At 37.8% G+C, this 25,481-nt stretch overlaps 1 protein-coding gene across 4 annotated transcripts in view; it reads right to left on the bottom strand.

Annotated features, from left to right (window-relative positions):
• The window catches only part of LOC120718077 (metabotropic glutamate receptor 4-like), a 184,739-nt gene that overhangs the window by 110,604 nt on the left and 48,654 nt on the right, over positions 1–25,481 (bottom strand). The gene's annotated exons all lie outside the window — the stretch shown is intronic.

Here is a 25,481-nt window from a genome sequence, read left to right as displayed (position 1 = left end):
AACATGTAGCAGCAAAGTTATCAGCTCAGCAGGGTGTGGTTAAAATAGACCATGACTATCTGTATTAGAGAGGAAACTGGCTTAACATCGGCCCGTTAGCTGTTCGCGTCTTTCATGACTCTGGCTTATCAGCCTGCTGTGACATGTAACCCCTGTGATAAGTGTGACCACAAAACAGCATTACAAGAAGACATTACAAGACTTCATTTATTGCCTCGTTTCATACTTCAATCGCTCAATTTGATTTAGGCACCCTTGTCTTTGGAGAATCAAGGTAAACGGTTTAAGAGTGAAAGGTCGTATTTCACAAAGCACAAAAGCGCTGCAATTATAGTTTTAATCAGCTGAGGTTAGCTGGAGGAACATAAAGCAACATGTGATATTCGGTATGACGTAATTTGAGCAGAAGTCATCTTCATAGTTTGTCTCTGACAGTTGATCAGATACTGCCACTTGCTGATTTTCTGCATCCTTAACATTATCTTGTAACTGCAGAGGTAGCCGCATTCAAAGGAAAAAGTGAGAATTTACTCTTTTAATGTTTTACGATTCTTTAAATTTACCGCATGATTTTGATTAAAAAGACGCAAGGGAAAAGAGCCAGCCTCCCAATGTCCACTTTAACAAGCAACTACAACAAAAGTCAGCCTTCACATTCTCACACATTTAGGGGAGCTGCTGGTTGTGGAAGAAAATAGGGGAGAAAATACGTTTGAAGTTTGGGTGTAAGGGGCAGTCTGCACCCAAGGGGCTGTGACCAGCCCCACTGAGTCCGTAATATACATATAAGCATGCAAACATTCATTCAGATATTCCTCTTCTTTGTAGTAATGCTGACATATGAGACCATTGTTTGTCACTGTCATATTCTCAGAGCCTCAGCTCAAGGGAGCATCCATGTGCAGTCGGCACTCATGCATTTTTCATGAATACCCACTGGAGTTCCTTTGAAAGACTACGTTCTATAGTCGCCATCAGAGTTCTGTTTCTGTGCCTGTAATATGTGGTAGAGGGGAGAAAATTGCATTGGCCCCTGATAAAGGCCACAGAAGATGAATACAGCCGACAGAAGCAGAACCCTTTAAAGTGGGGCAGATTAATTAAAGTAAGTATGACAAAGCCTCCAAACCTATCATAAATAGAGGGGAAAAAATCATCATTGGAGGTTTATCATCTTTTTTCAAATATAATCACTCCGCATCTTTTAGTGGCGTATTTCAAATAATAACCTTGGTGACACACCAGACTTTTATTATTTCACAGCAGAAGCTATGGTTCAACAAATGCTATCAATCTCTGGAAGTCTGCATTAGACACCCGCTTCACGGTTTGGCCCCTCAGAGACTCCCGGGTTGAATGGGACACAGTCAGCAGAAGAAAGTGAGGACAACAAAATGGGAGTGAACTCATTCAGCCACCAAGAACCTCATCAACTACAAGATGAAAAATACTGTGAAATAGAAAGGGGATGGGGGAGGTGTATGGCTTAAGAGGGAAGGACAATAACAAAAAAAGAATATGTTCAAAATTGAGGCCATAAAAATGAGAAAGAAAAATGGGGGCAATGATGTAGGAGTAAAGAACAAGTGGGATTTTTCTTGTCTTAAAAAGTTAAACTCTACATACTTTTTACTCCCACAGGTTCGGATACATGCTGTAGGAAGGGGACGCTTAATTAACTTCATCTTGTTCACCTCTCAGCTCAATTTTTAAAAAATAAGCTCTTCTTGCAAAAACATCAAAAATACAATTATATGCTACACTTATTCCTGACGATTCAATTATCATGAAACATAAAAAGTCTTAATTTCACAGACTGAACAATTTTAAACAGCTCCACTGGTTAAATGCTATATGCCGTACAAAAACCAGCCAAATTAGGTTCTTGAGAGTGTCATACCCGTCAGCAAAACATTTGAAAAAAAGTTCTCCTCTGACTTTTAGACCTGTAGCTGAGTAACTTGCAGCACACAGGCTTTCAGGGCTGTAAGCGACAGATAGCATTCCCCCTCAGATCATTTTCTCTAATGTCAGAGGTAGCCTGTGTTAGGAGCGACTAGAGGAAAATCTCCCTCCTCTGCATGACATCACACATAGATTTGATTTACCGTTGCGTACATCTGCAGGAAAGTGATAAACATGTCTCCTTCCAGCTATTCAGGGGTTTCTTTCTCTTGTCCTTATGACAGGGAATTAAAAGGGACATGGAGAATGAGGAAACTTCTCACAACTTAGTGTGAAAAACACATTAAACTTGGTTTGGGTTTTAAAGCTTAGTGATGCTCTATGATGCCTGTGAAGCTATCAGTTTAAATTTCATAATTTATGTAAGTCAGTATTGAAAACATCCACAAAGAAGACAAGACAGCGAGTTTTTTTTTCCTCCTCTTTTACTCAGGAGTCTCATATAAAAAATAAAAAACTCCTTTGTAAAACAAACTTGATTACACCGAAATGTTCAAATGAATTTCTATGCTGGCAAAGTGTAACTACAGCTGATTAAAATGATATTAATTCAGAGATAAATATTAAACAATTTAATTTTTAATTATGAAAACATCAAAATTTTATGTTTTCTGTGATGAGTGGAATATTACATTCAGTTTTATTTCTATATAAGATCATATATATGCATTTATACAGCCTATAAAATCATTTATATTACACTGCTGCAGGCTATTCAGGTCATTACAAAATAAATTCGCATTCACAAGCTTACAAAAAGATTATGGACAATAATTATTTGATCAGTTGATTTTAAAACAAACAATAACAATGTGTTTGAAGTGCAGACTCTTGCATTAACTGTTCAGGAATTACAGCCATTATTTACAATGCCCCATTTTCAAAGATTAAAACCTTGCATTTGGTAGGGAACTCTTAAAATATGTCCATAGTGATGTCTATGCAAGGAAGGAGGTCATCCAAAAACTTTAGGAGTGGCAAAACCAACAGTCTGGTACAGCAGCCAGTTCAGCAACACCAAAAGGCCCTGAAGACCCTAAAAAACAACTAAACTGTACGACAACAGAATTATTTTAGGTTTAACAAAATAACTTTATAACATCTAACCAAGTTAAGAACATTCTCAAGGAGGTAGGCACATCAATGTCAAGGTCAACAATAGGGATGGGTATCGAAAACCGGTTCTTGTTGAGAACCGGTTCCCACTGTTTCAATCCCTTGGAATTGTTTGCCATTTTTGCAAACGATTCCCTTATCGATTCCAGTCGCCCCGAATGACGTCACCACGTTGCAGAGCGTCATTTACCTGGCAGGAAACACTGTGCGTAAGCGGCTCAAACGCTCAGAAGTTTGGTTATACTTTACGAGAACGGATAACAACAGGGCAACTTGCAATACTTGAAAAGTAGATATTTCATTTAAGGGAGGAAACACTACAAATATGCAAAAGCATTTGCTCACAAAACACACGATAACCTTAAATGAATGTCGTGTTTTTAATTCCGCTCCGGACTCGTGAATCTCAACCGAGCAGTAGCGGTAACGTTTGCACGTCCTCTCCCGTTAATGCGGCAGGTAAATAAGCAACTAACAGTGCATATTATGTTAGCGCGATCTGCCTTATTACAAAACCTGCCATTACTGTGCATTTAGGTGACCGTGATGAGAGAGACAGACAGAGTCTGGCTGGCTCAGATGCTGGCAGTTGTCGCTGCAGTCTACCGGTAGCGTCTCCTTTCAGGCCGGGATAGACGAATGTCACCGAGCAGTGACTAAGTTTGTGGTAAAAGGCTTGCACCCGTTTGCCACAGCAGATGCCCCCAATTTTAGGTAAGTGAATGTGTTTAATTGTAGGCAGGGACATTACTGAATATACTCGTGTAATTGCTACAGAATAATTTATGTTATACTTTGTTATTGCTACAGAAGAATATTTATTTTATTGTTTTACATTTACAATTTTTTTCCTAGGGACCCTGTGACACCCCATTGAAGAGCCGTAGGCTGTGGATCTCTTCAGATCTCACTGTTGGGTTTGTAAGGCCATGTTACTCCTAAATTTCTATCTTGTTCAAAGAGAAGATATAAAACAAAGTTCTAAGCTAATCGACCTTAGTGTTCTCCTTTTTTAAAAAGAATCGATAAGAAAATCGATAAGAGAATCGATAAAGAATCGAATCGTTAAACAGAATCGAAAATGGAATCGGAATCGTGAAAAACTTATCAATACCCATCCCTAGTCAACAATCAAGAGACACCTTCATGAATGTAAATTAAGAGCCAAATTAGAGTTATTTAAAGACACCCTGCCCAATTCTTGAAAACAAATAAACAACAGAAATCTTTGAACTAGAAGATTAACTTGTACCAAAATGACTGTGTAAGAGAACAGTATGGGTAAGGAAAAAATAGTTCACGATCTATACCATACACCATTATCTGTTAAACAGTGTGGAAGCAATGTTATGTTATGGGCGTCTATGAATGTCAATTTGATTCAGTTCATTTCAATCGTAGTTATAAAGCTGTGTTCATTGAAGATGTGAAAGCTGCTAAAAAAAATAGCAGGATGAATTCTAAAGTGTATTGTTATACTTGTGGCTCAGATTCAGCTAAATGCTGCAAAACTGATCTGACAGTGCCTCACAGTGCAAATGGGTAATGACTGAAAGCATACTATGAAAGCTTCCAAAAGTTCCTCAACACAACGCTATGGGATATCCCTCAATGGCCAAGTCAGTCACCTGATCTCAACCCAATAGAACATGATTTTTAGTTACTGAAGACAAAACTGAGTGTCGTTTCCCATATGGAAAAGAAATAGTAAAAACTTATATGTGATTACTCATGAAAGTGAAGTGGCCAATTTTGTGTGACGTTTTGGGTGTTTTAAACATTATACTTTCCAGCACAGAGATGATTACTTACTAAACAGTGCAACCTTTCTTTCTACTTCTTTATTCTTATAGACTGCTGTGATTTTGAGTTAAATGTAATCTACCAAATTAACCAACTCTTAAAGACTGAGCAAGCTTGTGTGGCATAGGTTTTTGTTGGAGATGATCATAACGATTAGGGTGTATATATTCTCATGAATGACTAATCAGAGAGTCCCTAATTGTCAATTAGGTAAATGGGATTCAGTTCTGGAGTAAGAGTGATTTTGTTTTTTCATAAAGAATAAAAATATCTGTTATAGGCAGTCTAAATATGTGAATCAAGTCAAGTATCTCATCTCCCAAAAAGTTTGTCTTTTTATGGTTGTCTAGCTGCTAATTACCCCCACTGCATATAGTAGTTTCTGACGACATGTAATATTTGCAATTAGAATTACATTAACACATCCTTTTTTATGTCATTAACCAGTGTTTTTTTGTCTTTTGTCTAATACTTATCAGTTATGACATCATTCCTCTGGGTACCAGCATTGCCAAAACAATATCTGGTAGGGGAAAAAACACAAGCAGTCACAGCCAAACCGATCATACCACATTTTTCTGAAATCCTGGATCAGCTTTGAAAAAAGAAAATTCTGTTTCTCAATAATATCCATCAGTTACACCAATTGCTATAGGGAAGTTATAAAAGCATGTTTCCACAGTTAATGAGTAATCATTTCAAATAATAGGATTATGTTTTTGTCATAATCAAGCTGCCCAAGTGGTTGTAAAGCCTGTCAGATTTCAAAAACTGACTTAGTGAATGCAATGTTATAGAAGAAATGCCTAAAGCTATAAAACAAATACCATGGATATAATAAAACATTTAGAGATGATTGCACCCACAACCAGTGTGTAGTACAGATCCAAGATGTGGTTAAAATAAACAGCTGAACAACTGATGAAATAAAATCTCTGGCCACTTTCTTAGGTACATTGTGCTAGTACAGGGTTGGACTCCCTTTTGCCTTCAGAACTGCTTTAATTCTGCATGGCACAGATTCAGATTTAACAAGGTTATAGAAAATATTCCTCAGAAATCTTGGTGTGTATTGACATGATAGCATTAGACAGTTCCTGCAGATTTGCTGCATGCAAATCAATGATGAGAATCTCCCGTTCTACCACATCCCAAATCTGCTCTATTGGATTGAGATGTGATAACTGTGGAGGTTATTTGAGTGCTATGAACTCAGGGTCATGTTCATGTTTGAGATGATTTGAAGTTTGTGACATGGTGCATTATCCTGCTGGAAGCAGCCATCAGTGGATGGGTACATGGTCAGTAAAAGATGGACAGGGTCAGCAACAATACTCAGGTAAGCTGCGGCAATTAAACAATGCTTAAGTGGTACTAAGGGACCTGAAATGTACCAAGAATATTGCTCTTCTGCTGCTGTTGCCAATCTGCTTCAAGGTTTTATGTGTTGTGCATTCAGAGATGCTCTTGTGTACACTTTGGTTGTAACAAGTGATTATTTGAGTTACTGTTGCTTTCCCACAAGCTCAAAGCAGTCTGGACATTCTCCTCTGACCTCTGATCAACAAGGCATTTTCACTCAGAGTACTTCTGTTCACTGGAAATGTTCTCTTTTTTGGACCAGAGGTGGTTGTGTGGGGAAAATCCAGTAGATCAGCAGTTTCTAAAATATTCAGATCAATCTGACTGGCACCAACAAACATGGCACATTTGAAGTCTCTTAACTCACCTTTCTTGCCCATTCTGATGCTCAGCCTAACACCTGTTCCCATAGTGCGTCTGTCACGTAATCCTTTCGCTCTTCATATTCCTCTAAATGGCTGGTGCAGCATTATCTAAGCAGTTCACAGCCCAACAGTTGTACTATAATACATACTGACATTTACCTCAACATCTACTATATTTAGCGCACTTACACTGTGTTTTAGAAGTGTGCACAGTTGCACACCTTGTTGCGTCACCCTGCACCGCTCTTCTGGAGGCTTTCTGCTTGCTGTGCAGCGTGTGTGTTTGACAGCTTGCTGAAACAAAATACATTTGATGCACAAGTGTTTGCAACCTTCAATTAACACCTGGGAAACATGAAGGCGATAAAAGTAGATAGGGATTTTTCATGAAGACAAGGATAATCTAGTTTAGGAAAACTTTGATCTTACTTTTGCAGTTTTGGCAAAGTGTTTTGTCAGTAATATTAGCATCTGCTCAATGTCATAACTGTTTACTAAAGTAAAGGCATACTTTTATCTGCATATACTCAAGAGTATAGGAAAAGAAACAAGCTTATATAAAGCTCATCTACTGCAATGTGCCTTCCATTATTCTACCACAATATACAGTGAAGTGAAAAAGTGTTTACCCCTGCAAACACTTTATAAAGCCTTTTCTGAAGCTGTGGGATTCCAGCAAACCACCATCAGAGTCATTATCCACAAATGGAAAAAAGACAGAACAGTGCTGAACCTTCCCAGGAGTGGCCAGCCGACCAAAAACACCACAAGAGCACAGCGACAACTCATCCAAGAGATCACAAAAGACCAAACATCCAAAGAACATGACTACACCATAAGAAAGAGACTGGGCAAGAATGGCCTATATGGCAGAGTTCCAAGATCAAAACCACTACTGAGCAAAACTAACATAAAGGCTCGACTCAGTTTTGCCAGAAAACACTTTGATGATCCCAAAGACTTTTGAGAAAATACAGATGAGACAAAAGCTGAACTTTTTGGAGGGTGTGGGTCCCATTACATCTGGTGTAAAAGTAACACAGCAATTCAGAAAAAGAACATCATACCAACAATAAAATATTGTAGTGGTAGCAATTCCACCACTGAGTGGCTTAAGAAAGCCAAAAGAAAGACTTTAGAGGCACATAGTCAAAGCCCTGACCTGAATCGGTTGAGTTGCTGTGGCATGACCTTAAAAAGGGCTTTCATGCTTGAAAACCCTCCAATGTGGTTGAATTACAACAATTCTGCAAAGATGATTGGGCCAAAATTCCTCCACAGGAATCGTAAATACATTGCAACATATCGTAAATACCTGATTGCAGTGGTTGCTCCCATGGGTGACCTAAACAGTTATTAGGTTTAGGGGACAGTCACTTTTTCACAGAGGGCCATGAGGCATTGGATTTTTTTCCCCTTAATCATAAACACCTTCATTTAGAAACTGTATTTTGTATTTACTTGTTTTCTCTTTGTCTAATATTTAAATTTGTTTGGTGATCTGAACATTTAATTGTGACAAACATACAAAAAAAAAATAGGAAATCAGGAAGAGGCAAACACTTTTCACACCACTGTATTGTTGTCTAAGTAAATAAATATTAAAACATTTCAACATATCCCCTCTTAAACAAAAGCTGGATAATTAAACAAGAAAAGCTTTAATATTAACTGTGACACCATCACTGCATCACCCATAGTGGTTAACTGATTAACTACTACAGGGTTATTCTCAACTCAAAATGGCTCTCTGGGGAGTTATATTGCCCAAAAGTGAACCATAATTTTTCCATGTACAATAAACATAATGACTTTACCTTATTTGACCGATATCTGTAGACTTCCTCTCATTTTTACCATTAGCCCTTACTGTGGATTGCACACAAATCCATTGGCAGGTCATTGGAATTAGAAAAAGGAATTAAACTAAAAAGACAAAGTAAAATGGGTGAACAAAGGAGGCACTGTCCAAAAGATATATCTCAATAAAAAATTCTGAGATTATTGCACCTACACCAGAAGACGTCCACGATGTGAAACCTTATTAGAACAAGGCTGGATGCCCTTTTGCCTTCTGCCTTTTTTTTTTTTTTTTTTCAGTCGAGCCTGTAAACATTCTTAAGAGATTTTGGTCCATGTTGACATGATAGCATCACACAGTTGCTGCAGATTTATCAGCATTACTTTTACATTCATGATAAGAATCCTCAATTCAAATTCATGCCAAAGGTGCTCTGTGGGATTGAGATCTAGTGACTGTGGAGAACATTTGCGTTAGAGATTATTTGATATTTGTGACAGAAGAAATCGAGACTTGGACCACATCTAATTTGTCTAATTTTGGTGGGCCCATGTGAACTATGGCCTCAGTTTACTGTCTTTAGCTGACAGTGGCACCAAGTGGCACCTGGTGTGGTCTTCTGCTGCTGTAGCCCAAATGCTTTAAGGCTGGTGGACATGTTATGCATTCAGAGATGCTCTTTTACAAAACCTGGTTGTAATGACTGATTATCTTCCTATCAGTTTGAAGCACTCTGGCCACTTTCTTCTGACTTCTGATAATAAGACCTCTTTGCTCACTGGATGTTTTATCTTTTTTTGACCAATCCGTGTTAACCGTATAGATGGTTGTGTGGGAAAATTCCAGTACATCAGCAGCTTCTGAAATATTCAAACCAGCTCATCTGGCACCACCAACAATGCCACATTCAAAGTCACTAAAATCACCTTTCTACCTGATTCTGATGCTTGGTCAGAAGCTCAATGAGTCATCGTAACAATGTCTACGTGACCATATGCAGGCATATGATTGCCAGCATGGGATGCATGCTTTGAAGGACAAATCAGATCTTTTGCATTTTATGGGTAAGAGTTGTGCATAGTTGTACTGAGTAAAATATAAGCTGCAGAATTAAACATTTTAGACACCACAGTGAGCAAAAGTAATGATTCCTTTAAAGTACTCCATGTCAAATAAAACTATTTTATTATCATTACCACGGAGTCCCCTTTTAAACATCTGGCATAAAGCACGTCCCATTGTTAAACTAAACCTACACAACAAACGTGTGACATTTCAGCACATAGAATTTGCAAATAGTTCACCCTGAGTTTAAACGTAATTCCAGTTAATTTGTTATGCGTTATTGACATTAAGGGGCCTAATACTTAGTATCATTATAAACCTTGGGTAAAGAAAGGGTGGATAATTCAATTTAATTTGGGAAACAATGACGGCCTTTGCTTCCACCTTCTGTTCTATTGAATGCTTGAAGATTCTACACGAGGACATCGCCAGTGAGGCTGCTCCAGCCACAAAAAGAGCTTGACATCAATTCATCCATTATCCATCCACTATCCACACTGAAATATTGTGAAAGACCCTGATCAGCAATGGCATTGTGGTTTTCTACTCAAGAATGTTAGTCATGTATAATACATGTGGTTAAGAACATAATTTCTGAGAATAAATAAGATAAAAATATCCTTCAAGTGTCACTTGAATAACCATTATTCCTATATATTAGCACCAATAATATCTTACAGCTATCCATCTATCTATCTATACATATTATATATAAAGCTCTTTTTATAGACCAAGCTGAACTGAACATGACTAAAATAATGTAATATCAGTGAAGTGCCCCATTCAGATACCCGTTATGCATCATCATCAGAGTCATAAATCTAATGAGGCACGATAACTTGTAGCCATTTTTGTGCAGCTGCATGAACACTTTTGACGATTGTGAGAATATTTACCTGAAATGCATTAATTCCTTCCACTTCCCACCCAAATGCTATTCATGCAGTCAGGTCATTTACATTTTTACAGAAGGCAGCAGATTTCTTTTTTCTTTCCACAGCTTTGCATTTGCTGGTATTTAGAGCAGTTCTGTAAGGTTTTGTCTTCATTGTAGAAGAGCCCACAGTTATTTATGAAATAAAATTCAAAACTTTGGATTTGAAGGGTGGGAAAGTATGTATCCTTTATGCTGAACTGAAAGAGTTCAGCTTTACATTGTACAGTAAAATAACTGTATCAGTAAGTGTTTCCTCTCCATGTCTTATGGTACATTTGTGGTCTTTGGAATCTTTTTTCCATCTTTCCACTCACTGAAGAATTTTAAGTTCTCAGAAGTTTGTAGCTGCCTGCGCGCTGACACTCAGCAATTTTCTGATTTATTCATTCTAATTGAATCATATGTTTAGATTATGTCAGCGGAAAATCTGTTGCCTTCTACAAGCCGTGGAATATGATTAGAAGTTGTAAGAGGAATCGTGATCAATAAAAAAAAAAAAAAATTATAACATTAAAAACATATTTGGGTTTACACAGATGAGAGTGTCAGTCACTACAACAATGGTGCAGTTTGCTGCTCTTTAAAACTAGTCCCTGACAAGTGTGCCCAACAATGCAAAAAACAAAACAAAACAAAAAAATATTAATGAATTAACATGTTTTTGTGGGAGTGCACAGTAGTAGACTCATACAGGGTGTTTAGTAATAATTCTACTCCATCTGGTATGTTGATACCTTAAGGTTGTTTGCTGCTGTTGCATTTTCTTGTTATACTTTTTTCCCCACAATATATAAATGTACTTTGTCAAAGGCTAATGCTCATATTAAACATGTACAAAGTTTAAAATATTAAAGGTTAGAAGGTGTACAAGTTCTCCATGTGAACCCAAATCTCACAAAACGTCCAGACTGCTCTAAATGCTCAATTTAAGACAGATTTTCCTAGAGAGGACATATCCTAAATGTGGTAAGCACAGACACCCCACTCTCCTGTAGTTTAAATCTTTTATTTGAAAGAAGAATAAAAGAATGCGGGTGATCTTAAAGGGAAATGAGCCAAAAGTGAGCTAGTTTCAGATGGTGGATGAATGACACTACCACAAGGCCCAATTTAAGTTAAATAGGACTATTTTAGGACTGCTATGACTACTATGACCCAACAACCTACTTAAGTAGAGACCAAAACCAAGATTGCCAACATTTGGCAATCAGTATAATAGACACCCTCAAGCAAGATGTGGTAAGATGTATGGCAGCATTTACATTGATGTTGTGATACATAATCCCTGGCACGTTATTGTGCCAATGTTTGAAGCTCTAGTTCTTAGTGGCACGATCCAACTCACACAACTACTCCCCACTGCTACCTACACATAACCGGGCAAACAGTAAATTTAAGCCGTAAAAGGTGTATATTAACTTTAACTTGAGAAGTGATTCCCTTCAAAGCTGCTAGACTCCACTGACAAAAAAATATATATATTATTTTTGTAGAACACAGGAATTTCTGGTCTGATTAGCAACTTCTATATTTTGTAAGGTAAAATTGCAATGCAAGTCTGGTGGCTTTAAAGATAAAATGCCCTTTGACTCCCAGTCAGAAAGGGTTGTCTGCCAGACAGGTAAGGCATTGAAAACATAAATATGGCTTTACCTGAATTGATAATCCAGCTTGGGGCCATGCACACCGCTATAGGTAATGCACTGGCAATGGGTAAGTACCTCATATAACCTAGGGTGACCAACCGTCCTCTTTTCCCCGGACATGTCCACTTTTTAAGTTCCGTCCGGGAAGTCCTGGGGGATTTTCGAGATTGAAGAAAATGTTCGGGTTTTCCTACAGAGGACCCATATGTGTGACGTCATCCCCGAGCTGCGGTTTTGTGAGTTGTTGTTCTGCGCTCACAGACCAGACAGACAGTGGGCAGCAGCGCGTCTGGTGATGTTTAAAAGATGCCAAAGCACAAATGCAGCTTTTCAGAAAAACTGCAAAATATATTTCCCTCGTACCGTCCCGGTACTGGTAAGTTTTCTTATATGAGGCCTTATTTCTATACCATAATTTAATTCCAGAGGTTTTTAAGTAATTTTTTCCCCTTATTTTCTTGTAAAAGCCTATATGACATTTTTTGTTTTACCATTCATTAACCGCACAGAGAAGGCATTGTTTAAATATGTTAAAATTTTCTTATTTTCTTTAAGCAAACAGTATTATTAAAGTTCTTCATGACTGGGCCAAGTGTCCGTTTTTTTGGAAATCAAAATATGGTCACCATAATATAATCCCACTTCAGATAAAATGAACGGAGTGAAAATAGCTTAACTGGTGAAATGGTTAATCTGTCAAATATCAGAATAAAATCTGTCAAGTTTTCAAGTTTTCCTGAAAAATATAATAGCTGCTAACTCAGAACCCTACTGCTTTTAAAGATGACCCATATTTTTTTTTTTTGAATAATTTGCATTGTATGTCATTCTCTTCAGCCTTTTCTAATAAAAGTGTTTGTTATGTCACACACGTGCTTTTTAAGAGAACGTTAACCCATTTTGAAGAAAACTAACACATACTGTTGCCATTATTTGGCATATTATTTTTGCCATTCAGCTTAACAATACAGAGACAATTGATTTTTATGATTTTTGGTCCACATCGCCCAGCTTAGCCATCAAAGTGACAGCTGAGCTGTGACAGTAACCGTGGTTGAGACAGTGAGAAAAGCAGCGAGTGATGAGTTTAACAGCTTGTTCAAAAAAAACAAAATGGATTTTGTTGAAAGACAACAGCTGCACTCACTTTGTTTATTGAAGGCTGACAATATTGTCGAAAAAGGACTCATTTCTCTCACAAAATGAAGGCGTAAACAGTGCTATCCCATGCTAATGGTGATTGGCATTTTTCTTTAGTGCTAATAAATTGATAAATAAATAAGAGCTTAGTATAAAATTGACAATGGAACCAAATACAAACCCATTATGCTATTAGGGCACCCAAAACCCAATTCATTTTCTATGATATAAAAAAAAATGCAAGATTGCCATTTCTGCAGCGGTTTGCAGTAAGGTTTATATCTTCCAGCTGACTGAGGCTTTTCTGTGTAGAGTTAGAATTACATGTTGTCCCTGTGGATTCTCATTGGGCATCCTGGCTTCTTCCAAAATACTTTTTTTTTTTTTTTTTTTTTTTTAAATTGGTGACTCTAAATTGGCCGCAAGTGTAAACGGTTGTCTGTCTCTCTGGTAGAAATGTGAGAGACAGGTGACCTGTCCAGGATTGTCCCTGCCTCTCACCCTGCGGCAGGTGGGATATAATAAGCACATAAGAAAATGGATTGATGGACATAACAATTATGATTATTCTGTAAGAAACAAGATGCATGAAGATTCATGAAAAAAATGCAGTTTAATTGTATTAAAGCAACATTAATCAAAATCAAATTGTGGGAAACTTCAAGGTTCCTATTCTAAATACTCCCAGCCACATGGGGCAAATACTGCCTGAGCTGAAGCAACTCAAAAGATACTGGCCAGAACTGATCAGACGGGCACACTCTGTGAATACTTAATATTCACTACAAGTTAATTGCTTCACTGATGCTATTTTGTCCCCACAGAGGCTGGCATTGAATACAACGAGAGAAGCAACTGAAATAGAGGCGGCTGTCTTTATACAAATTCCAGTTTGTTGAAATTAGGCATCAAGAAATAATTGTTTAAAGCATGTGCAATTTATGATTACTCATATTACAAAGTCCATGCTAATAGAAAGGTTTGAAGGTTTATCTGTTGGTATATTTTCTAGTGTGTGTTTTTTTAAACAAAAACAAACACTTTTATAAAGACACCCTTTCTATTTCCATTTTTTCCTCCAGCAGGGACATTTTATTCATTTCATTCCAATATTAACACTTGAGTGTGACACAAGGCTGTCTCGGGGTAGTTTCCACCATGTGTACATTATATCAGCACAGGCTGGCAAGGCTTGACTGGGGCCCGCATGCAGGAAATGCAGCATCTCAGCCAGAGGCAGTTTTCATGGGAGTATGTGTTCCCAGATCTCTTCATCATCTAGAGCGTGGTAGACGTGTGTGTAATGGTCTTTCTCATGCCTCACTGCAGACTGTCTTCAGTCTGAGAAAACTACATACAGATTTGGATGACGGGAGGGTTGACAAACACTCCTTTACAATTCCTGGCTGGTCCAGTGGCCTTTTCACTAATAGATGCCCAGGCTGTACCTAAGCACGTACGCATGTACCCATATCCCTCATGTGTGTGTGTGTGTATACTGGAGTATATGCACAAAGAAAGAGGCTCACAGAGTAAGTTTGGAGCTTTTCTTCACTGTTTGGCATCTGTCAACTTCAGAGTCAGGGTCACAATCAGTATGGGACAAGCCAAATTGCAAGTTGTCCAAGATGTCTTGAAAATAAGCGTGCCTAAAAAAAATCACTCACTCAACCATTCCCTATCAGGATTGGGAGAAACACTGGCTCTTTTATGTTTAGAGTTTGATAAGTCCAATTTCATGAGTTTCAGATGTCTCCTTGAAAAAAAGTGCCATAACAAGATTCGACTTCTCTCTTCACTATGGTCAATCTTACAGCATCTTGGCAATCGATCTGTGCTGCTCAGCCAAGCTGCTTGATAAGAAGTGCTCAGACTTCCCATAGACAACTGATTACATTTTGTGGCCAATGCCCACAGAACATGGTCTCTTTCTTGCTTGGCATCAGTCTATTACAGCCATCATCAGTAAGCAGCTGTAATCACCAACATAGGTGTTGTGGGAACGATAAGGATGTAAAGAGCCACCAAAGACAGGTTCTGAACACTGAAGATCAATACATCAACTAACAACATCGACCTCATGCCTGTCAACAGTATTAGGAAAAGGTGTGACATGGAGCTCTCAAGATAAACTGTCATATGTGACTATGAGTGTTTCAACTATACCAGGATGTTTCTCTATCTAAAGCACTTGATGCACACCAGGCTGCTGACCACCAGACAGAGTTTGGCATTATGAAAGCTTACCGAAAAGATTTTTTTGCAACGGTTACGCTAGCTAATGCATGATTATTAGCCTACTGTTACCATCTGAACAAATGAACAACTATTTGTTTATAAAACTCCACCATTTCCCAAAGAATTTGGTTATTTGAGGCAATAGTTAGGTGCAAAAGGAGGTGTTATTCATTTTAAATTAATCATTTAACTAGACTATTTGTAAAAACAAATAACAGCACAGGGATTAATGTAGCTGCCTCTCCAGTAAATGAACAAAATCAGACTGCACAATGTTAGACTGCAGCTGTAGTCGCTGTTCTCCTGTGCAGCTTCAGTGAGTTCATTGTAGCAGTACATGTACCAGTTATCCACATGTTCAGGTTCTGAGTTTGCTGACCTCATAGCTCATCTCTGCTTCTTCTGCTCATCTCCAGAGCAGAAGAACTATCGACCGCAACTATGTTTCCTCACAGTGGAGACCGAGTCTGACCGACTGAAACGTGGATACATAAAAGACCATTTCTTTCTCTAAAAGATACAATACACTGGATCTATGCCCTAGGGCTACTTATTGGACCTCAAACTCACCATGTTTACTTTTTGTGGACCAGAAATGTACAAAGGTGGAGTCTTTAAAAAAAAAAAAAAAAAAAAAGTGCTCAAAAGACTCTTATAAAACCTTATTTCATAAGTATGCCTCTACTACTTCCATAGGTTCTGCTAAACAAATGCATTTGACTAACTGGATCATCAGCAAGTGTGAGCACCTCTAAAAAGCAGAATGCCAAGGAAGAGAGGCAGCAGCAATGATCCGAAGCAACTGTTGCTGCCCATCAATCTGGAAAGGGTTAGAAGGTCACTTCCAAACAATTCTAAATCTAAAATTCCTTAGTGAAGAGGATTATTCACAAATGGAAAATATTCAAAACACTTGCTTCCCAGGAGTCGACATAACAATAAATTCACCCAAAGGTCAGTACACACAAAACTCTGAGAAACTGCAAAAAATCCAAGAGTTGCAAGATTGACTCTTCTCTAAAACCTGGACACTTTGCAATCATTGAGTTAACAGTGAGTCTCTTTGTATGCCAAAGTATTCTAGAGTCAAATGTGAGGTCATCTGTCCAACCGCTAAAGCATGTGCAAAGCTGGGACAATGATCCCAAGCACAGCAGCATTAAACGAATGTGTTGCAATGGCCCAGACCTCAAACTGATTGAATTGATATGGTGCGACCTAAAGAGAGCTGTGTATAAATGAATGCCCCTAAAACCTCCATGAACTGAAGCAGCATTCTAAAGAGTGGGATAACATTCCTCCACAATATGATACTGATAAAGTCATACAGGCTTCTGGGCCTGGGGCTCGCTCACTCTGGCACAGCTGGCTGCCGGCGGAGCTCACGGGCACATCACTGCAACCCCCCCTGGCTTCTGCTCTGCGGCTGCTGAGTGACCCCTCATCTGGGGCTCTCCTCAGCTCTTTCTGGGAGAGTGGCACGGTTGCCACTCCATTGGTCTTCCTTGGTCTCTTGTGCTCTCAGGGTCTCTGGATGTCTGGAGCCTGGATCTCCTCCATGCCTGCTTCATGCCCTGGAGGACGGGGTTATGGCTCCCCACACCCTCTAGCAGATCATTACATGAAGGAACCTTTTAAATACAAGCGCGCTCATGCTCACAGGTGTACACACGGGTGCTCACACACACAAACTACACCCTTTTTGGCTCCTACCTCAAAGCACACTGTGCGCTGTCGATCCTACGTGCTGCACAATAATGTTTAATATTTACTGTTATATTCCCATAGATCATCGCGATGATGTTGTTTATTATATTGCTCTCTTTTTTTGCTTGTTTTCTCTTTTTTCTTTCTCAACAGGTGATCCGGGCGATTGATATATGTATTTTTTGTCTGTTTGTTTTGTTTGCTTTTGTTTTTTGCCCTTTATCACCGTTCCTCTTCCCCGCTGTTTTTATTTCCCTCTTTCTTTCTCCCTTTCTTTCCCCCAGTCATGTCTGTCCCGTGTGTAGCAATAAAAACAAAGGTCAATCAAATGGGCCAATACGGCAAGGCTGGGATGGTCCATTTGGCAAAGTAAATCCATTAGGCATCTTTCTTGGCCTTTAGACAATAATTCTGATGGCAAAAGAACCAAACGGGACAGGAGGGGGAAAAAAAAAAAAAGATAAAGTCATACAGAAAACCGTTACTTCAAGTCACTGATCCTAAAGCTGATTTTACAAAACAAGTGTTTTTTGTTTTGTTTTTACATTTTTTTTACCCTACTCTTTGAGTCAAATCTGAAAAGAAAAGAAAGAAAAAAAAAACATTCTAAAGACTTTTCCAAAAGTGACCCAAAATACATAAAAATAAAAATATTTAACAATTGTATATTTTAATATAGGAGCTACAGATTTGTGTACATTGAGGCTGCTCCATGCCAAATTTGAAAAACTTCTGTTCAGATATATAATCCACCAGTGGGGGCAAATCAAGGAAAGTTGAGGTTTTAGGGAATCTTATCTTGATCACTCTCTGTGTGCGTTTGTTTTAGTGTGCGTCTTTTATGAATCTGTGGTGACAGAGTTCAAGGGGAGCCTTGACACTGTCACAAGTGCTCTCTGTGTTCCCAGTTTTTCACACATTTGCCCAGATTCCTACAGAGAAAGGCAGCTGCTGGTGTTCGAATGGCCCTTTGTGAATCTTGAAACAATGAAGAAGTACCAGAGAACAGGTATGATCTATGGATCTATTGTGCACTTAAGGAATAAAGGTAATACAGAGGTCTGAGGGTGCCTTTATTCAGATACAATGTCTGTAACAGGGCAGTACGGTGGTGAAAAGTTTATAAAACCTAAATTTTGTAGAAGGTTTGTAAGACCTAAAAAAATGTATTTTAAAAAATACACTTTTATTGCGCTCTGAACCAATGAAAGATGTATCATCCATTTCTTAATGTCAGATAGGCTACTTATACGCTCTAAAGAGAGATGTAGTTCAGAATTCAGTGTAGACAGTTATTAAGAGGGAATTCTTGGTCTGAGTTAGCATCTCTCACTCTCTTTGCCTCACAAAAAGCTTTGTGGGGGACGTGTGTGACATGTTAGCAATATGTGAAATAGTAAGTGAAGCCATGGTTTTGTAAACTAAGGCGTTTAAAACATTATTAACTTTTTTCTTTTTTCAAAAAAAAGTTTCTACACTGCTATTTTGTTAGATATTTATAATGTATGATTTTTAAGAACATTTTGAAATGAAGCATTTTGGTTTGTGTTTTGGTGAAACCACTTTTCTGCTTTTGTCTGATTTTCCCTAATTTTTCAAAACAACTTTTGTAACATTGAGTAGAAGTGGGTTCTCTTTGGTTGATATGAGCATGGCTGATGAGCTTTGGAAAAGCTACAGTAAATCTTTTACTCCGTCTTGGTGTATGCTCAATTATCCAGGTAAGTAAATCCCAGTTGAGTCTGTTCATCTGAATGTAGCGTTTTCAACTCTGTGAATGGTACTCACGGCCATTGATCAACAACTACTGATCAAAGCCCACTGATCAAAGACCATTGATCATTGATCAAAGACCATTGCTCAATTGCCATGAGTACTATTCACAGAGAGTTGGGGAATGGCTGCAATCACAGCATTGTAAGATGGGGCCTAAGATGTACATCTTAGGCCCCAAATATGGACTTTCTTTTTTAACTTAAATGGCCTCCTTGACTCCGCGCTCAAACCAGCGTTCCTCCCTGTCCAGGATGTGTACATCCTCATCACTTAAAGAGTGTCCACTGGCCTGTAGGTGTAAACCGGCTGCGGAGTCCTGGCCTGACAAGTTAGCTCTTCTGTGTTGTGTCATCCGCTTAGCCAGAGGTTCCCAAAACTTTTTCTGAAAATGCTACATCCAGATGAACAGAATCAACTTTTTGAGATTTCCTTACCTGAATGATTGAGCATGCAGTAAGACAATTAGCCAGAGGTTGCTTGCTTTCCCCGATGTATAAATCATGGCAATCCTTCTGGCACCTAACAGCGAACACTACATTACTCTGTTTGTGCTGGGGGGACCTGATCCTTGGGGTAGATCAGTTTTTGGCGCAACGTGTTTGGGGTTTGAAAGCCACAAAGATGCAGTGTTTAGAATGGGTCTCAGCTGTTCCGATACTCCTGACACATAAGAGATCACAGTTTTCGCTTAGGCAGCAGAGCTGCAAAATGTATTCTTTATAAAGTTGGGTAAACTTGTAATCGGCTGAGACTGAAGAAGTTACTTGGATGAGTGATGAAATGTTTCAATGAAAACTACATCCAGATGAAAAGAATCACCTTTTTGTGCCTTCTAATTTTTTTTAACCTTAAAAGCAAGGAACAATAATGTTTTAAAGGTTGGATAGCAATTTAAGCTTGGTAATTATTTTTATTATCCAATATGTACAAAACAATAAAGTGGATTATTTCTAGTAACTAAGAAAAGTAGACAGTATTCATATCTGAAAACCAGGGTTTGTTTTTTATTTTTTATCATTTTAAAATTTAAGAGAAAATTTTAAAAAACAAACAAACAAACTTTCGTCTCCTTAACAGGAACCTTAATCGCATTAATACAGTGTCATTATCAAAAAATAATTTGTATTGCAAATGAATATAAAGTCACATTTTATACAAATGGTGTTGAATTCTGGGGAATCTGTCAGACAGAAGGTAGAGAGGCTCTGCTAATCCAAAGGTCAGTAGGTTCGATCTCTGGGTGACTGTGGCTTGTAGTGCGAACGATTTAAGTGGTGTACAATACTAGAAAAGCACTGAATAGACTTCAGTCTATTTACCATTCCATTTAAATACATTGAATTTTGTACTACAACGCAACATAGGGCTTAAAACAAACTGTGTTTATTTAAAATTTGCATTGAAACATTTATGGCAACCACTGGCAGAAGAATGTAATCAAAAAAAATGTAATCAACGCATGCACTGAACTGTCTATAGAAGCTGTGGTAAACTGAGAAATTTCTATGCATTTTTCTTTCTTTGGGTTAAGGTTAGGTTCTCCTTTCTTGTCGAAAATGCAAATTATCCTGAGACCTGAAGGACTGCGGGAAAATAGTTTTAATTGCAACTGCTTATCCCTATGAAGGGTCCTTTGAGGAAAAGAGTTGGCATTAAGCATAAGGCAGTCACAAGGTTTGCACAAAAAACTGACAGACAGTCCCAACTATGGGCAATTTAGAAACTCCTTACTGACCTGCATGTGTTTGAACAGCAGGAGGAAACTGGAGCATCAGGAAGAAGCTCACTCTAGCATAAGCTGAGCACACGGAAACCAGGCAATAAGAAGTGGAATGCAGTTATCCACACAGTATAAAACACTAAATACCTTTACCAGTTAAATTTGCCTGAAAATAAGGTTGAAAATTCTCATGTTTAGACTGTGTGCACGATTACATCTTTTGCATAAGTTAAAAAGTCTAAAAAAAATAAAACCAACAGTATACTGTAAAAAAAAAAAAAATTCAGACAAGTAAAAAGTTTAAATATATGTATAAATACCTGAATACAATGATAAACCAAATATATAGACAGAGTACACAAAAGAAAAAAATTCAAACCTAGTTTTTAATGGACTGAAATTCCCACAGCTACAGTGTGAACATTTCACTTTCATGCTGAAAAATTATTCAGGCTCAACAGTGTAAATCACTCTTGAGCTCTGACACTCTTATTAGCAAAGCTCAGAGTACAAAACACTTAGGAACCTGCTTACCATTTTTCGTCAGTTTAAAAATCAAAAACTCGAAGGCACTCTCTTTTAAATAACAATTAATTGCCTTTTTTGTTTGGCACAGTTATGTTTAACCTAAAAACCTCTGTCAGGGAGTTAATACTCTAACTCCTTTGGTGTTGGGGTGTTTGTTTGTTGGTCTGTTTTTGTGTTTTGAGTTTTTTGAGTCTATAGATGCGTATCCTTGTATCCTCCGTGTATCCTCCTACTCAAATGTTTTTCAAGGCTGCATCAACTCTTACTATCTATTGTTAATTCTATGACTCAAATTGATGATGATGTTTGTGTTAAAAACACAGCAGACTGAGTCTTCGTCCTTGCCACTAACTCCCCCAGAGTCTGAAGCTTACAAGAGTCAGCTGATCATATCAAGACACGCAATGCTCAGATAAACTGCAAAAAACCCAAGAGCTACATCTCAGACTACAGGCTTCAGTCAGCATGTAAAATGTTAAAGTTCATGACAGTACATTTAGAAAGAGACTAAACAAGTATGGCTTATTTGGAAGGGTTGCCATGAGAAAGCCACTTTTCTATAAAAAAAAAAAAAAAAAAAAAAAAAAAAGCATGGCAGCAAAGTTGCATCTGAATAGACATCTGGAACAAAATCCTTTGGACACATGAGACCAAAGTGGAGATGTTTGGTGGAAGCCAAACACACGCAGTTCAGCACCAACACCTTATACCAGCTGTCAGCCACAGTAGTGGAGGGTTGCTGAACTTCTTGGGAGCCAGAGAACCTGGACACTTTGCAGTCACTGAGTCAACCATGAACTCCTCTGTATACAAAACGTATTCTGCTCAGCTCAACTCAACTTGGTTGTTAGGGTTTTCTATTATGTGGTAGAACCTGGTACCAGGTACATGAGTCATGAAAGCAGCTCCTTCTCAAAAATCAAAAATGTCAGTTCTGAAACCCAGCAATGAGGGAAATGGCAGCACAAAAATCAACGCTGTGGTTCCCGAATAAGACAACAAAACTAAAGACCGAGCAGCAGGTATGCCATTGTATCAACGTCCTCCATTACTGTGTTGTGTTTGTGTTGCATACAAATAACATCATGGGACTTTTCGGCTACATTTCAATAACAACCCTACACACATCGAGGATGTACTCAACTGTAATTAAAAATGACCGAAACAGGTCAGAGTTGAGCTGACCCAAGCCAAGTAGATACTAGTGGAAAAGCGGCATCAATAAACCGAAGCAATGTTGTAATGAAGAGTGGGCCAAAGTTCCTCCACAACAACGTGAGAGACTGATAAAGTCATACAGAAAATAATTACTTCAAGATACTGCTGGTTAAAGGTGGTTCTACAAGCTCCTGAATCCTGAGGTGGACTTAGTATTTTTAAGGGTTTGCACAGACTGTGTTTGCTTGCTTTTATATAACCTAAGTTCAAAAAGATAGAAAGACATTGGCAGTTCTTCTGTTTAATTAGACTACTTTCTTCTACATCATCATCATTAAGGACACTTCCAGATCACTTTACCTTCATGAATTCAGTAAGGGTTTCCAGTAAAAGACATGCAACAGTGGCTTAAGTCCAAATAATGGACTTCTATCCAGCATCAACTGAGATAGTTTGGTTTTTAATTCAAGAAAAAATTACTTGCGTGAATTTTCACATAAAATTTACAAATAACAGAATATAACTCCCCCCACCCCACCCCCACCACACACACACACACACACACACACACCAAACTACAAATAATAATACCAAATAAACACTAACAGCTATTTTATTCAGCAGATATTAACTTTAACAGTAATGGCTGTTACTGCTGGAGATATCGTGATGTGCAGAGCTTTCACATTTTTATTCCTAATTATAAATTCCATTAAAATTCAAATGTTCAATCTGTAATGACTCCAGCAGGGTGCATTCATAAGTTGTCTTTTATATTTGATGTGCCATTTCCCTTTATATAAACTAAACAAGTTCTTTTATTAACAAGAACTTAAAAAGAGGAACTTAATGAGCTGTGAGCAAGTAATCATTACAAAAAACAAATAAATAAACAAATGAAAATTAGCGAATACATTCAAGATTATTTTTTTTATTATTTGGCTCCACAAATTGAAAAATTGTGTACAAAAGGTAAGATTTGAAAATGCAACTGCAAATGGTAACAGTGCCACTAGACGAAATGTCACTAAATGCTGATAATCACACTTATGAAGCCGTTTTTTCTCTTCAAATAGCCAAACATATTTGAGGTTTGGACACTTATTCAGAGCTGTGTTGGCTTGCTACTGAAATGAAGCAGCAAAGAAGTTAAAGAGTTAAATGTCAGTTTAGGATGAGACTATATGGGTGCCATAAGACCAACAATTTTAAATATGTTTTTTGCTGTACTAGTAAGTAGTTTTTTTGTTTTGTTTTTGTTTTGTTTTTTTTAAAAAAGCAATTGCATAAAGCAAGCATTCTGCCGTTTTCTATTCTAGCATTTTCTTGTCCTTTCTTTTCCTTTTTTAGGAAACCTTCATCAGTGGATTCTGTGAACTGAAAACTTGCTTTCTGCTAATGGTACATTGAATTGTGAGGGAACAGAGACAATTTTCAAGCTGTTTGTTTTCATGTTTGTGCAAAAACATATGGCTATTATAAGAGAATCTTCATATAACCAAATAGAAATATGCAAACAAACAGCCTGTGAAATACATATGTACTCGTGTTCAAACACAGCCACCCGCAGACACACACACACACACAGAAACACAATTGTTGTTGGCATGTAAAGAACACTGGCAGATGGTAGAAGGTCTGGATCTTGATTCTAGATGGACGTTTATCAACTCTTGAAGATACAGAAATTATGTTACGGCTGATTTGCATTGAGAATGAGTTGCTTGTATTTGGCGACATGAGATCAGAGTCATGGCAAAATATAATTATAGTGTAAAACAATATGATTATACAAGATAACACAACATCTAGTTCCCCGAAACCCTACAGAGCCGGCAAACACCTGCCGTAAATAATTTGTGTTTAATGCAGGAAAAACAAGCTGCAAAGGGAAATACAACATACCATAACAAATGGTAATAAGGAGTATAATCAATAATTGCTGCTGATTTAAAAGTTATTTAAATCACTTCTCTGAGAAATCCAATCTATATTAATATAAAATGTATGTCTCATGGCCTTGTGCATCTTTAAAACTTCTTTCTTTTCTTTTTTTTTTAAGATGATGAATGAGTCACCATGAATCAATGCAATGCTTACTCACAGAGAAGCAAAACAACACAAGCAAGAAATCAGGCAGTAAAAAAGATTGCACTCAAAAAAACAGAACGCTAAGACCTGAATCTGAAAATAACTTGTGCAACATTTTTGCATGGAGACTGCATGTCATAAAACCACATCATCATTTGTTGCATGGTATTTTTTAGATTATATTAACATCATATATTTAAAAATTTATCTTTATTTTTTGCTTGTGTCATGTTCAGGGTAAACCAGCTTGTTTAATTTATCAAGGAAATGATCAAAAAACAAAACTCACACTAGCAAATATCAGAAGTAATATCAGAAGAAGAAGAGAAGCAGAGAAGCTCCAAATGCAGCTCAGTTAGAGAGTCTCTACTGTGTTGTGCCATAATCTACTGCCAGGCTAGTTCGTCTTTGTCTCTGCTTAGAACATCACTGTGTATGTGTTGCTTTTATTGTATAGTCCAGTGTGTGCGTAAAGCCTGGCCAGTACAGAGACAAGTAAGATGAGGATAAAATGTCTCAAGCTGACAATTACTGTACTCCATACTGTAAAAACCTTTCAAATACACATTAAAACAACAGGGGAAAATATCTATCAGATCTGCATTGGAGAAAAATACAGGGGCCCACAGAGCAACCCACCCTACACCATTTTTTTTTTGTTAAAACTTCAGTATAATTTCTAATATAGTACTATATGGATAAAAGTATTGGGAATCACCTCTAGGGTTCCGTTCTGCCATGATGGGCCATCTGTGTCTTATCGCCAGAGAGATTGATCTCTCCTCTTCAAATTCTTAATGTTTGAATTCAGATGTTTTAAGTCCAGTTGCCTCCTAGAAGAATAACTGCGCCCTTGGAACTTGAGTTTCTATGGCCAAGCAGCTCCTGTAGCGTAACACGTAGGTGGCCTTGCATTACTTCCCATATAATGTGAATAAACACAGCTTCATTTTGCCTGTGTTCCATTTTTATTCAGAATATTTGCCTCTTTCTTTTGAGTCTCGCGTCACACAAAGTGATCTTTTCCCATTTTAATCTTTTCTCTGATTCTACATCCTTTGAA

The sequence above is a fragment of the Simochromis diagramma genome, unplaced genomic scaffold (genome assembly GCF_900408965.1).
Source record: "Simochromis diagramma unplaced genomic scaffold, fSimDia1.1 OVJJ01000320.1, whole genome shotgun sequence".
In the NCBI taxonomy this organism is placed as follows: Eukaryota; Metazoa; Chordata; class Actinopteri; order Cichliformes; family Cichlidae; genus Simochromis; species Simochromis diagramma.
This window is presented reverse-complemented; position numbering and strand designations above follow the sequence as displayed.